The sequence below is a fragment of the Leopardus geoffroyi genome, chromosome B1 (genome assembly GCF_018350155.1).
Source record: "Leopardus geoffroyi isolate Oge1 chromosome B1, O.geoffroyi_Oge1_pat1.0, whole genome shotgun sequence".
Taxonomy (NCBI): domain Eukaryota; kingdom Metazoa; phylum Chordata; class Mammalia; order Carnivora; family Felidae; genus Leopardus; species Leopardus geoffroyi.
In genome coordinates, this window is record NC_059327.1 from 128,248,588 (window position 1) to 128,264,997 (window position 16,410).

General features: G+C 34.8%; 1 protein-coding gene across 3 annotated transcripts in view; it reads right to left on the reverse strand.

Annotated features, from left to right (window-relative positions):
• GRID2 (glutamate ionotropic receptor delta type subunit 2) overlaps window positions 1-16,410 on the reverse strand; it is a 1,475,947-nt gene that overhangs the window by 913,582 nt on the left and 545,955 nt on the right. The window lies entirely within an intron of this gene.

Below are 16,410 nucleotides of genomic sequence, written 5' to 3' on the forward strand. Positions count from 1 at the left end.
ACATGATAAATGTATGTTTTGAATGGTGTATAGGAGTATAATAATGTGGACCCTTTCAGCCTTGGGATGGGCAGACAGAGAGAAAGTTTGTTTCCTCTTCATGGCAAAGATAATCATATTCTATGTGATCTATGGTATAGAAAAGTACTACAAAGTACCATAGGGTTTTTGAGGGTAGTATACGGTGATTATGGGAGCCTGTTGCTATAAGTAGACTAAGCAGAACTGAACCCACCCAAGAACAGAAAGATGCTTTTCCAATACTGAGGAGAGCTGCATGGAGATGAACAGTAGTGGGCACTTCGCTGGAGACTAGAACTTGCACCAGTGGAAGCAGAAAGTAGTGGAGGAAAAGGACCTCTTGGTTTATGGGTAACAGGAGTGTGTGTGTGTGTGTGTGTGTGTGTGTGTGTGTGTGCAAAAAAAGTGGTAGGAAAAGACTAATGGTGTGACACTTTGGGAAAAATCCCTAAGACCATATTTAGCACAATGAAAGACGTTTAACACCCCAGAAAGGCCAACAGAGTTTGGACAAGACATATCTCAGCAACAGTCATGGTGAATTAAAAACTCCTCCATTCTCCAGGTACCATATAAAGCCCCACTGAGAATCTTACATACCTAGACAGAGGGAAAGAACCCATAAAGTATTTATGAGATGGAATTTCCAACAACCTGTGGCCAGTAGAAGTAGAGCTAGATTTATCTTTATTTAATGAAAAATAAAATAGAATATTTCTTGTTCCCAAATGGTGTTATAAACCAAATTCATACTCTTGTTGATATAGACAAGTAATTTTGTTCAATGGGATATTTTTTTATAGATAAATCTTTCTTATACTTTTCTATACTGTCTTAAGCACCATAAATACACACACACAACACAAGTTCCCTTTTACATAAGATTCATTCATTATGAAATCAATGAATGAAATTTGCCTATTATTGTACCTGCACTAAATATTTTAATAGTATTTTTCATGCAACTTAAACATGTGAACAAATGCCTGGTTCTTCCCCAACTACACAGATCTCATTGATCTAAATAATTATCACTCTTTATAAATCCTTACACAAAAGGACTCCATATCTTCAGGAATCGATTCCTTGAAAAAAATTTTAGGTGACCCCAGGAGCCTTTCTGAATTATTTTCCAAAGACAGTACTCATTTTGTGATCCATTCTTCTTTTGTAAATGACCATTACAAAGTCTGTGCATTTTTGCACACACTTTTCTCTGTAGGTGGGAACTTCAGGTCTCACCTTAATAGCTATTTATCTGGCAATTTTATGTGCTCCTGTGACCTATGAGAGAAAGCTTAAATTACGAACTTGGCCCTAGTTCTAGTTATTCTACTGATTCACTAGAAAGTTTGGACAAATGTTGTAAGTGCTATTCAACAAAACTTTTCTGTCATTGACTAAAATACAGATGTATTAATGTTTGATGTGCACCTATTGCATATTAAATAATACCTAAAGAATTATCGCTTAATTATATTTTAGATAGTTAAATAATACCTGATTATATAGAAGGAAAAGCTAATTAAACTGCAGACTATACATATAATTGTAAATAATTTTCTAACACTAAATAAGAAATATATAACTATGATGAAATATAAACTGAACCCTCTCACCAGTTTACTATGTATTTTTGGATGAATTGTATTTATCTTTATCTCATTCCTTCAATTTGTTTAATGGAAACATTTTCTTGGTGAAACAGTAGTGGATAGATTACTAGGTTATCTTTATTCCTGCAACCATCGAGAGACAAAACATCATACATTCTCAAAAGCAAGTGTTTTGAACTGCTGATTTTTTATGTAAACTATTATAGCTGGTTTACTATATTTTAGGTCTTCCAGTAATCCACAAATATACCCTGCGTTTAACTATGACATCACATAAAAAGATCATGAAGTGTGATCTGACATCATTAAAGATATCTATTATTTCAGCAACAGAATTTTCTGCAAATTTAAAATATGTCAACAGAAATTAAAAACTAACTTGACTATTAAATTATCCAGTCATCTGCCTCTCCTCTCCCACCTTTTGACTTTCCTGTGCATAAATGCACACATCAGTAGCGAATAAATATTTGCTACAGATATTCATCTGTAGATGAAATATTTGTAATGCCTTCGACAAAGCCACTGCATGAATTTTCAAAAGAAAACTTAGTCCCGCAAGTCTCTGGAGCTCCAGAAATTAATAGCTCAAGGGATATTTTGAACAAATACCATCAGTTGAAGGAAGTAATCTGCTCTTCAGTTATTGTGGGTCTCAATTCAACAGCTCCACATTTCAACCTTTTCAACTGGTCACTGTCACCTACCAGCGGTTTGCTATATTGTAATAAAATAACTGACCTGTTTGGATCACTTGAGAATTCAGATTTACTTTTTTTAAAAATTTCCCAAAAGTAGCTAGTTCACTCAGAGGAACATACTGAAATATGTGGGTAGGAGATGAAAAGATATTGTAAGATACCATCTGCGTTTTTAAAATACTGATAATTAATGTCTAGAAGCTTGGAAGTTTATGTACAATGATTGCAAATAAAACCATATTTATATCACTGAATCTTGTCTGTGTTTACTACCAAAATTAGCTGTTAGTATTTATGAAAAATGTGCAACTATCACCAAAATGTATATGTTACAAATATGAAGTTTTATAAGTAACAAAGTATCTGAAATAAAACATATTACTATATGAATATTATACAGATGTATAATCATTTTGGAATACAACATAGGTTAGTATAATTTTTTTCAATATATATATAAATAGCACCAATGTATGTTATATAGATTTACTCAAGTAATTTTGTAATGTGTCTATCTAAGAAAACATGTCAAATATATACAGATCACTAGAAAAATAAATGATCTCTTAATACTCATAATAAAAAATAACCATGAATCAAGAAGAAAAGTATAAATTACTGTAAAATGTAAATACTGAATTGTATACCTGTCTCAAAGTCTTGGATTTTCGCTACATAGAAAAGATCATCTTGCTTCTTTTTAGAAGCCAATCATATACAGTATAATAGTGGTAAGTAGGGTGGAGACTATAATGGCTTGGTAATATCAAAGAAAACAGAAGTCCTTCTTAGACTGAAATAAAAGTTGCTTATTAAACCATGGGAAAAGGTGGAGAATGGAGAATGGAGTTGAGCAGAAAGGCAAATGAGAATGATGTAAGTAGCTAGAAGCTGGAAATGTGGAGTACGCAGGAGGACATCAGAAACAAGAAAAGACAAAAAAAAAATTAAATAATTGAAAGTACTTTTTTTTTTAACAGGAACTGTTTTTGCTATATTTTAGCCAAGCCAACCCTTTACTTGCTCTTGACAATTGCTTCCCCCCAACTCCCTCACCACACGGTCTCAAACTTCCTTTTTTTGAAATAGTGTGGTCCAGAAAGAATGCTGTTCCCACTGTTCTAACCTCCCAACTCAGAGTGGAGTCCACACCTGCCAGAAGAGGAACTAGTCTATGAAAATGTAAGTGTTAAGGAAAGATGTATTACACTGCCAATGTCTCCCATTTGACAGGTAGACTACAGTACTTAAGATATTGTCTAACTTGTCATCCCATCCTTGTGTCATCCCAACACAAAGTCAGAAACACTTGTTTTCCCCCTTCCTTGATTTCTATCAACCATTTTCAACTCAACGTTTGGCACAGGTGGCATGGAGGTGATAGAGGAGGTTATTATAACTCTCTCTACCTTGAGAAGTAAAATCTAGTGCATTAGTTTTTTGGGGCTGCCATACCACACTGGGTGGCTTAACCAACAAAAATATATTGTCTCACAGTTCTGGTGGGCAGAAAACCAAGATCAAAATGTCAACGTGTTTGGGTGTCTTCCAAAGCCACCTTCTAAATGCTTCCTCACATGGTCTTTATTGTGAGTTGGCACATTCTTTTTTTTTTTAATTTTTCTTTTACATTTATTTATTTTTCAGACAGAGAGAGAGAGAGAGAGCATGAACAGGGGAGGGTCAGAGGAAGAGGGAGACATAGAATCTGAAACAGGCTCCAGGCTCTGAGCTGACAACACAGAGCCTGACGCCGGGCTCGAACTCACAGACCGCGAGATCATGACCTGAGCCGAAGTCGGAAGCTTAACCAACTGAGCCACCCAGGCGCCCCCTGAGTTGGCACATTCTTGATATTTTTCTAGGTGTCCAAATTTTCTTATAAGGACCACTAGTCAGATTCCATTAAGGGCCTACCCTAACAGCATCATTTAAACTTAATTACCTCTTTAAAGTCTCTATTTATAAAGACAGTCACAGTCTGAGATACTGGGAGTTAAGACTTTAACATATAAATGAGGGGAGGCACAATTTAACTCAATACCTAGATGCCTTGATACCAGATGGTGTTAGGATGACTTTTTCCCCCCTTTCCCTGGTGCTTTTGGTTCTATTTTTGGTACAGCCTAACTTCTACTCTATGTTTATATTTTATTGTAGTCCTTTCACCTGCTGTGCTCATACTCACTTTTTAAGGTATATACTAGTAGTTACTGTTATAAACACATGCCTTGACCTAAATCTAAGCATGTCAATCCATCTGCTGATCAAAGACATGGTATGGTTAAATGGTGGCAGCCATTTTAATTGTAATCTAATATTACTTTATCATCATGAAAAACTGGTATAAGTGGAAGCTACAGGAGACAACTGTTTAGTCAAATCTCAGTGAAGAGATTACATCGCCTCATAGAACAACAGAGAAAATACCTGCCACTGGTTTCTCAGTTGCCTGTATACTATTCCTGTGACTCTGTTCTTTCCCTAAAGTAAAGCATTGGGGATTCTCTAGTAAATAACAACTAATTTCCTACAACAGTATAAGTGTGTATACAATTACTATTTTTATGATATAACTAATGTTTTTATATATCTTAAATATATTAAAAGAAGCATTATAAATTGAAGGTATTTTTAAACAAATTAATTTAAGTGTATGAAACAATATTATCTCTAAAAAGTATACATATTTCTGACACTAAATAAAAGTAAACTCATTATAATACTTAAACAATATTGAAAACCAATGCAAAACTAAAAGTTTGGCAAAATCTAAAATTTCTAAAGATAATGATGGTTAAGTTTATAGTAAAGCCATTCAGATTTTTTCAATGATTATAAAAACATATGTATACAAAAATATATAGCTACACATGTATATATGTATATATAAATATGCACAAATCTATATTTGTGCATATTTATATAAAATATATACAATGTGCACATAAATATAAAAACATATTCATGCAGAAATATATAATTACACATGTATACATGAATGTATGCATATTATATACGCATATGTGTGTGTATGTGCATATGAGTATGCCTTTCACAACTGTGAAAATAATGGCAATGGCCAACAATTATTAACAATTATCACCAGGTACTGAACTATATTCTTTATATACATTAAATCTTTTAATATTTAAAACACTATTATAAATTAAATCCCATTTTTCTTCCTATATCCATTTTGGGTTAATCATGAATAAAACAAATTAAATGATGATAATAATGGCTAATTTGATTTATCTGTTTATTATTTTAATAAGAAAGTATATCAAAAAGATAAACATTATGAGAACTCCTAATCAAGAATCCATAATTACTCATTTCAAGCAATATTTATTCTATTTCTAACATATTGGGAATCTATAAAAATCAAACCTTTTTGTTCTATTCTTTTGTGGAACTCTACTACAAACTCAAATCAAATGATTCTGGTGTAATTCCAAATCCCAGTAGCACTCTTCATTAAATTAAATTCTTGGGGCGCCTGGGTGGCGCAGTCGGTTAAGCGTCCGACTTCAGCCAGGTCACGATCTCGCGGTCCGTGGGTTCGAGCCCCGCGTCAGGCTCTGGGCTGATGGCTCAGAGCCTGGAGCCTGTTTCCGATTCTGTGTCTCCCTCTCTCTCTGCCCCTCCCCCATTCATGCTCTGTCTCTCTCTGTCCCAAAAATAAATAAACGTTGAAAAAAAAAAAATTAAAAAAAAAAAAAAAGACAAATTCCATGGCCAGGGAACATGTAGGTAATCTATCCTGTCTCTGGCTTTTAAAAAAAAAAAAGAAAAAATAAATAAATTAAATTCTTAAGTGGTAATGACACAGACCCACCACCCTGGGTACCCATTAATTACGCCCCAGGAATTTTTCCAGATGTGGACATATGACTCAACCCAAGCCATTCCAAGTCCTCTGATATGTATTTTCCAAAATGGCGTTGAAGAAGTAGTTGGACTTTACATAGTTTTACTATGCAATTCTAAATACGCTCATCCACTGTTTCCATTTCTCATGTCACACGGAGAAAGCCTGTCTCCAGTAGGAGCAAATAAGGTCCATACACATGTGGCATAGAAGCAATAAATGAGGTAAGACAGAGAAGAAGGGATGGAGAGAGAGCTATATAGAGGAAGCAAAGAAGGAAAGAGTAGCAGGACAATGAAAGAGTAAGGGAAAGAAAAGGAGAGAACTGAAGGCCTGATTTGTATCTCTAGATTAAGTCAGGCCTAAAACCAGTTGCATGATGAAAAGTATTTAACAATAAGCTGACCTTAAAGAAAACAAAACAAACAAAAGTCTGACGTGAAGATTTGTTTATTTCTGTAGTGTTAATACTTCCACCAAGTTTTATTTCAAGCTGTTTATATTACATCAAGGAATGCACAATTGAGAGGAAATGAAGATTAGTATATCACCATTTTCATCATTCACAAACAACACCAGGTATACATTACCAAAAGAGGATAGATAATAGTAAAATCTAGTACAATAAGCAGAAAGCAATGAGATTTGGTTTATCAACTTGTCCTTTGACAACAGATATGAAGATAATAAAATCCTCCCTAAAAACATTTATTTTCCTTACATATACTTGAATGTACCAACACACATGAAACTAACAATGTCCAATAGCTAGAAATTACTAGATTGTTTTTTTTATAAATGAATGTGACATACCTTAGAGATACTGTGGGTTTAGTTCTAGACAACAAGAATAAAAGAAATATCAAAATAAAGCAAATCATAAAATTTTTTGGCTTCCTAGTACATGTAAAAGTTATCTTTACACCATACTATAGTCTGTTTAAGTGTAGTCATAACATAATCTTTAAAATTTTATATACCTTAATTAAAAAAATACTTTTTACTGTCGCTCACTCGGTTGAGTGTCTGGCTCTTGATCTTGGCTCAAGTCATGATCTCACAGTTCATGGACTGAGCCCCGCTTCGGCCTTTGTGCTGACAGCATGCAGCCTGCTTGTTTTCTCTCTCTCTGCCCCTCTCCCACTCGTGTTCTCTCTCAGAATAAGTAAACTTAACAAAAATAATACTTTATTATAAAAATCGCTAACCATCATTTGAGCTATCAGTGAGTTGTAATCTTTTTGCTGGTAGAGGGTCTTTCCTTGATGTTGATGGCTTATGTCCAATCATGGTGGCAGCTGCTGTAGGTTGAGGTCGTGGCGGCAAATTCTTAAAGTAAGACAATAATGAAGTTGGTCACATTGATTGACTCGTCCTAACACAAATGATTTCTCTATACAATGTAATACTGTTTGAAAGCATTTTACCCACTGTAGAACTTCTTTCAAAATTGGAGTAAATCCTCTCAAACCCTGCCACTACTTTATCAACTCAGTTTATTAATCTTCTAAATTCTTTGTTGTCATTTCAACAATCTTCACAGTATCTTCACCAGGAATGGATTCCATCTTAAGAGACCACTTTTTTTCTTTCTTTGCTCATCCATAAGAAGTAAATCTTCATCTGTTAAAGTTGTATCATGAGATTACAGCAGTTCAGTCACCTCTTCAGGCTCTACTTCTGACTCGAGTTCTCTTGCTATTTCTACCACACCTGTGGTTACTTCCCCCCTTCAAGTACTGAACTCCTCATGGATGCATGAGGGTTTGAATCACTTTCTCCCAAATTTCTGTTTATGTTGATATTTTGACCTCTTTCCATAAATCATGAATTTTCTTAATGGCATCTAGAATGTCGAATCCTTTCCAGAATGTTTTCAATGTATTTTGCCCAGACCATCAGAAGAATCATTACCTATGGCAGCTATAGCCTTATGAAGTACATTTCTTAAACAATAAGACTTGATAGTCAAATTATTCCTCAATCCACTGGCTACAGAATGTATGTTATGTTAGTAGTCAATAACAATTACATTCATCTCACTGTACCTCTCCATCAGAGCTCTTGAGTGACCAGATGCATCGTCAATGATCAGGCATATTTTGAAAGGAATCTTTTTTTTTTTTTTTCCTGAATAGTAGGTCTCAATAGTGGACTTAAAACTTTTATTATACCATGCTGTAAAGAGATGTGCTGTCATCCATCCAGACCTTGCCATTTCATATATACAGTACAGGCAAAGTAGGCTTAGCATAATTCCTAAGGGTCCTAGGATTTTCTGAATGGTAAATGAGCACTGGCTTCAACTTAAAGTCAATAGCTACATTAGCCCCTAACAAGAGAGTCAGTCTGTCTTTTGAAGCTTTATAGCAAAGCACTGACTTCTCTCTAGTTATTAAAGTTTTAGATGGCATCTTCTCCCAATAGAAGGCTTTTTCCTCCTCACTGAAAGTGTGTTGCCACCTTCATTAATGACCTTAGTTAGATCTTCTGGATAACTTGCTGCAGCTTCTACATCATCACTTCTGATTCACCTTGCACTTTCATGTTATGGAGACAGCTTCTTTCTTTAAACCTCATGAACCAAATTCTGCTAGCGTCAAACTTTTCTTCTGCAGCTTCCTCACTTCTTTTCTCCTTCACAGAATCAAAAAGACTTAGGGTCTTGCACTGTATTAGACTTTGCCTTAAGAGGATGTTGTGGCTGGTTTGATCTAAAACTTGTCCATATCACAATTAAGGCTGTTTCACTTGCTTATCATTCATGTGCTTACTGGAATAGTGCTTTTAATTTCCTTTCAGATCTTTTCCTCTGCATTTACAACTTGGCTAACTGGGAAAAGCAAGTGATATCTTGCCTATCTCACTTTCAACATTCCTTCCTCACTAACATTAATCATTTCTAGCTTTTGATATAAAATGAAGAGACATGTGACTCTTCCTTTCCCTTGAACACTTAGAGGCCAGTGTAGGGTTATGAACTGGCCTAATTTGAATATTGTTGTGTCTCAGCCAATAGGGAGGCCCAAGAAGAGGGAGAGAGACGGGGAAACAGCCAATTGGTAGAGCAGCCAATGGTACACACAACATGTACCATTAAGTTCACCATCTTACATGGGTGTGGTTCATGGTGCTGCAAAACAATTACAATAGTAAATCAAAGATCCCTGATTATAACAAATACAATTATAATAAAAAAAATTTGAAATATTGGGAGAATTACCAAAATGTGACACAGAGACACAAAGTGAGCACATGCTGTTGGGAAAATGGCACTGACAGACTCAATGCAGGGTTGCCACAAACTTTCAATTTATAAAACATGCAATATCCACTAAGTGCAATAAAATTAAGTGCAGTAAAATGAGGTATACCTGTACTAGTACATTTTAATTTAGAAAAAAAGATATTTGAAACGCAATTCTTTCATTTACCATTTGACTGCCCTTTTTCGTAAGATACAGAGAATTTTATTCTATCCCATTCCGTAAAATAAACATTCCTTGGGTAATCACACTTCATGACAATGGGCTAAATATGGGATAGAACACATCCTACTATAAATTTCATATGAATAAACTTATCAGTATAGCCATGTTTAGAATAATATAGTTATATTAAAAACACAGAGATCTTAAGTTAAAGACATATCTTTATGTTATTGAAAACAAGCCATTTAATATTTTGAAGTAATGTGGTTTTATTTTTCAAAGGATTAGAAAGGAAAAGAAAAACAAAAGGACAATATTAGAGAGACAGGAAGATGTGACCCAACTCATGTAGAAGTTGTTGACGTGTGGCATGGAGGTCTGACCAAGGACAAAACCATGGCAGATATTTGCCATTCTATCAGCATGAGTGAACAAAGGAGCCATGGAGAAATGCCAGGAGCAGAAGAGCTAGAGGCTGAAATTTTGCACTTTGACCTGGTTGTGTCTACCTCATGCTCAGCAAAAAATTAGGCAAGGTACCAAGGGAAGAGACAGCAACAGCATCATTAGAAAGGGAAAAGGTTATCTATTCAAGACCCTAACAAAACTAAAGTCTCAGCTATGAGCCAAGTAGTAGGAGCATAATACATATATTTAGCAAAATATTTCATTCTTTAAACTGGTCATGGATTGACAGATGACAAAAAAAAAAGATAGGGTAACAATGAGAACAATTTAAAGGTGTTTTAATATTTTAAATAGTGAAAAAGAGATCATGGAGAGTCTTTAGGATAGTTTCTGGAAAGTGGCATTGTGTACTAAAGAGTGCTATCACTGAGGACAAATTATCTGCTTGGGATTCAGGACTTATCACTGAGGACATAAGAAACTTTATATGACTCAGTTTCCTCATCTGTTAATAGGACTGGTAATAGTGCCTATATCTTGGGTTATTGTGATGATCGAATACGTGTAAGACATGCAATAAACGTAGTTATCTTTATTTCAAGGAGATGCTGCAAGTGATATAACACAAATACAGAAGATCGTACAGACTACTCTAAATCATTATATGCAAACAATTTGGAAAACCTAGAAGAAATGGATAAATTTCTAAAAACATATATCCTACCGGGACTGAATCATGATGAGATAGAAAATCTGAACAGATTGTTACTAGTAATAAGATGGAATCAGTAACCAAAACCTCCTAACAGGCAAAGGTGAAGGATCAAACAACATTACTGATAAATTCTACCATACAGTCAAATAATTAATACCAACCAATCTCAAACTCTTCCAAAAAATAGAAGAGAAGGAAATTCATCGAAACTCATTTTATAAAGTCAGCAATACTCTGAAAACAACCATGGACAAGGATTCCATAAGAAAAGAAAAATTATAGGCCAATATCCCTGATTAATACAGATGCAAAAGTCTTCAACAGAATGTTAGCCAACCAAATTCAATACATTAAAAGGATCATATACCATGATCAAGTAGGATTTATTCCAAGCATGCAAATCAGTCAACATGATATAACACATTAACAAAATGAAGGATAAAAATCATATAATCATCTCCAAAGATGCAGAAAAAAGAATTTGGCATAATTCAAAATCTATTTATGGTAAAAACTATCAACAGAGTGGATATAGAGGAAATGTGCCTCAACAAAATAAAGGCCATATATGACAAGCCCACTGCTAACATTATACTCAATGGTGAAAAGCTGAAAGCTTTTCCTCTAGGATCAGGAACAAGACAGGGATACCCACTCTTGCCACTTTAATTCAGCATAGTATTGGAATTCCTAGCCAGAGAAAGTGGCAGAAAAAAATAAAGGCATCCAAATTAGAAAGGAACATTTAAATTGTCACTTTTTGCAGATGACATGATTCTGTACAGAGAAAACCCTAAAGACTAAATCAATAAACTGTTAGAATTAATAAACAAATTCAATAAAGTTGCAAGATATAAAATCAATATGCAAAAAATTATTGTTTCTAATAAACTCTTAGCAAGGGAATTTAAGAGAACAATCGCACTCATAATTATATTAAAAAGAATAAAATAACTAGAAATGAATCTAATCAAGGAAATGAAAGACCTGTATATTGAAAACCATAAGATATTAATGATAAAAATTAAAGAAGACAGAAACAAATGGAAAGGCAGTCCATGCTCATGGATTAGAATATTTAATATTATTAAAATGTCTATATGACCCTGGGGCACCAGGGTTGCTCAGTCAGTTAAGCGTTTGACTTTGGCTCAGGTCATGATCTCACGGTCTGTGAGTTTGAGCCCTGCTTTGGGCTCTGTGCTGACAGCTCAGAGCCTGGAGCCTGCTTCAGATTCTGTGTCTCCCTCTCTCTCTCTCTGGTCCTCCTCCACTCATGCTCTGTCTCTCCCTGTCTCTCAAAGATAAATAAACACTAAAATTTTTTTAAATGTCTATACTACCCAAAGCAATATACAGAATCAATGCAATCCCTATCAAAATTTCAATGTTGTTTTTCACAGAAATAGAACAAAGATTTATATGGAACCATAAAAGACCCCAAATAGCCAAAAGAATTTTGAGAAAGAAGAACAAAGTTGGAGACATAATAGTCTCTGATTTCAAACTATATTACAAAGTTATCATAATTAAAACAGCCTTAAGGCTGTGGTATGAGGTATGAGGTTATCATACCTCAAAACAGATATTGAGGTAAAGGCAGACACCTAGATGAGTGGAATAGAATGGAGACCTCAGAAATAAACCCACACATATATGCAGGATTAATTTAGGACTACAGAGCCAAGAATATATAATGGAGAGAGGACAGTCTCTTCAATAAATGGTGCTGGGAAAATTAGTCACATGCAAAAGAATGAAACTAGACCACTAGCATATACCATTCACAAAATTAACTAAAAATGGATTAAAAACTTGAATGTAAAACCTGAAATAAAAGTCCTTAGAGAAAACAGAGGTAGACATAGATCTTAGCAATGCTATTTTTGACTCTGATACCAAAAGGAAAAGCAACAAAAGCAAAAATAAACAAGTGGGACTATATATCAAAGAAGCTACTGCACAGCAAAGGAAACCATCAACAAAATTTTATAGTATATAGTGATATCCATGGCTTAATATATATTAAGCCCTAAAAAAGCGAAATCTTGCCATTTGCAAAACACAGAAGGACCTCAAGGGCATTGTGCTAAGTAAAATAGGTCAGGTAGAGAACGACAGTACACTTGATCTCACTAGTATCTGGGACTGGGAAAAATGGGTGAACACTTTTAGTTTATATAAATTCTATTATTTAATTAAGAAATTAAATTAAAAATCAAATTAAAAATTAAAGAAAAATAAGACATTCCTTAAATTCCTAAGCACTGGAGCAAGGGAATGTGATCCAAATGTATATTGGAAGCCAAAAGATAAAGTAAGTTTCTTGAAAAAATACCAAGAGACCTAGGATAATTGTCAAAGGTATCAACTTTAAACAAACAAACAAACAAACAAACAAACACCTGTAATAACACAATTCCATTTCATTTGGATAGTTATTACCATGTATGGGCCTGTTACTCAAGGCATGGATAAGGATTATAAAAATGAGGTAACAGGAAGAGGCAGGGAGGGGAGATGAGACAGGAAAGGGAGGTTGTGGGCAGAGAGCAGGGTAATATTTTACCCATTTTTGGTAGGTAATCTATCTATATGTTCAAAAGTGGCAGAAAGAAAAAATAATAATTTCTGCCCTCATGTCATGTTTACAAAGAGAGTTTGTCTAGTTTCTAAAACAATGCCCCCAAAATAATAAACCTTTAATGAGTATTTGAATGACTGACCAACTTAAAACTTGATTTATGCTATATAAGAAAAATATTGCAAGGCTACTTCTTTTTCTCTGCATGACATGAGCAAAAAAAAAAAAAATCAAAAGAATATTTTAAAAATTCAATGCATGACATTTTTATAAAACCAATTAAAGTACCTCTATCTAAAATAGTGGTTTTTAATTTTTTTTTTTCAACGTTTATTTATTTTTGGGACAGAGAGAGACAGAGCATGAACGGGGGAGGGGCAGAGAGAGAGGGAGACACAGAATCGGAAACAGGCTCCAGGCTCTGAGCCATCAGCCCAGAGCCCGACGCGGGGCTCGAACTCACAGACCGCGAGATCGTGACCTGGCTGAAGTCGGACGCTTAACTGACTGCGCCACCCAGGCGCCCCTAAAATAGTGGTTTTTAAAGTATGGTGTGAGGTCCCTGGCAGTCCTTAGGACCTTTTCAGGGAATCCCTGAGGTCAAAGTATTTTTATAATATTTTTAGAGATATTATTTTCCTTTTTCTTTGCACTGACACATGCACTGATGTTGCTAAAGCAAAGATGGGTAAAACTGTTTGTACTTAGTCCTAATTAAGGCAGTGTCACTGGAATGTACTAGTGGTCAATAGCCACATACTCACTTCTAATCAGTATAGACACAGACAGACAGACAAATATATAAAATCAGTTTGCTTAATAATCTCCTTGATAAAACAGTAAAAAGTTAAAATTTTACTGAATCTTAACTCTCTTTTTAATAGTCTATCTGATGAAATGAGAAGTCCTTATAAAGTAGTTATGTTTGAGATACAAGCTAAATTAGCGATGTGTTTTCATAAAATATCATTTTCATATAAAATAAATATGAAATATTTGTTTCATAAAATATCAATCCCACCAACCATTAGGATCATGAACTGAGCCAAAATCAAGTCAGATGCTTAACTGACTGAGCCACCCAGGAACCCCAAACATCATCATTACTCAGAATAATGAATGACAGAAAAACTGGTAACTTGGACTTGAGTATCTGATAGATGTTTTCTCAAAAATGAGTGAAATGAGTTTGTCTCAAAAATGAATGAAATGAGGGGTGCCTGGGTGGCTCAGTTGCTTAAGCATCTGACTTTGGCTTGGGTCATGATCTTATGGTTCATGACTTCGAGCCCTGCATCAGGCCAACTGTGTGGACAGTTCACAGCCTGGAGCCTGCTTCAGATTCTGTCTCTATCTCTGCCCCTCCCCCACTCACACTATCTCCCTCCATCTCTCAAAAATGAATACACATTAAAAAAAACTTTTTTTAAGTGAATGAAATGAGTTTGTCACTTTAAGGAAAACGAATCATATTACTTGTTAACTCAAAATTGAAAATTTTTAAATCAGAATGAGAATTTTAAAACAACTTGTATGTGCCATAGTGCACTTGACAGGTTATCAAAACCTAAATAGTTTTTGGATGATATCAGTGATGACATTGACTGTAATGTTTCGATATTATATAATGAAATATGCAAAAATATGGAGACTTGCATAACTCAGTGAAACAATATTTTCAAACTAATCCATGCATTTTACAAAGTTATTCGTGGGTAAATATGCATTCAAAGAGCATCCTAGACCTATGGATTATCATTTAGCAGAGTAAAAAGCTTACTGACATGATTTCAAGATTCTACATTGCAACTACAACTTCTGTAGAAACTTCTACTTGTTGAGTTCTGTGTCGTATCAAAGAAAATCACCCACAATTATCGGAAATACTCCTTTCTTTTCCAACTAGATCTGTGTGAAGCTGGATGTCCCTCATATACTTTAACAGAAATAAAATACTGAAATACATTAACTGTAGGATCTTCTACTAAGATAAACATAAAATAGATTTGCACAACTTTAAAAAGTGCTTTCTCATGAAGTTGTTTTTGTTTCAAAACATAATTTTCAGTAAAAATGTTATTTATATTAACATGCAATGTGTTTATTATTTAATATTATGGTTTTAAAATAAATTAACATTTTCTAAGTTCAAATTTCTGATCTAGCAGACACTAAAAGATATATAACTCATGCAGACAAAAATTCTATGGGGCCTTCACTAATTTACAAATGAAAACAGTACCTGATTCCCAAAAGTTTGAGAACCATTTCTCAAATCCGTGTACCTGCCAAATAAAAAGAACTAGTGACTAGATCTTGCTCCGTTGATGGCTTGCTTCACAAGCCTTTTGGTTACCTGATTTCATACACAGCTGCTTGACTTGTTTCAATCCTTTCAGGTTCTGATTTCTTAACTATAGCCTCACCTTTCCTAACACATATGCCCTGAATGTCTCTTACTGCCCCTGATACTTGATGTCAGTTCCATGTAGTTTTTTGACTCCAGGCATTGGCGTCACTTTGCCCTTTGCCTGCAGATCACGTCTGCATGTAGATAGCCCCACTAACCCAGCACATAAGATAATACTTCTTGGCCCCTGTCTACGTTTGGGTTTGGTATCTATAGCGTATAATTTGATGCAGATTATTGAGTGGTAGTTATTACACTATCTTCTTACATTTTTGTAACATTTCTAAATGATAGACTAATATAAATATTTAAACTCCCTTATTAAGCATCTGGAATCTCTTCATATACAACTAAGATATCAGATCAGCATCCAGCAAAACAAATATTATTGATTAATATGATGGTGTAGGGGCGGGTGCCTGGTTGGCTCAATCGGTTGAGGGTCTGACTTCAGCTCAGGTCATGATCTCACGGTTCATGGGTTCGAGCCCCGCGTGGGGCTCTGTGCTGACAGCTCGGAGCCTGGAGTCTGCTTCTGATTCTGGGTCTCTGTCTCTCTCTGCCTCTTCCCTCCATAGCCCCCCACCACGCTCTCTTTCTCTCTCTCAAAAATAAGTAAAAATTAAAAAAAAATTTTAATATTATGATGT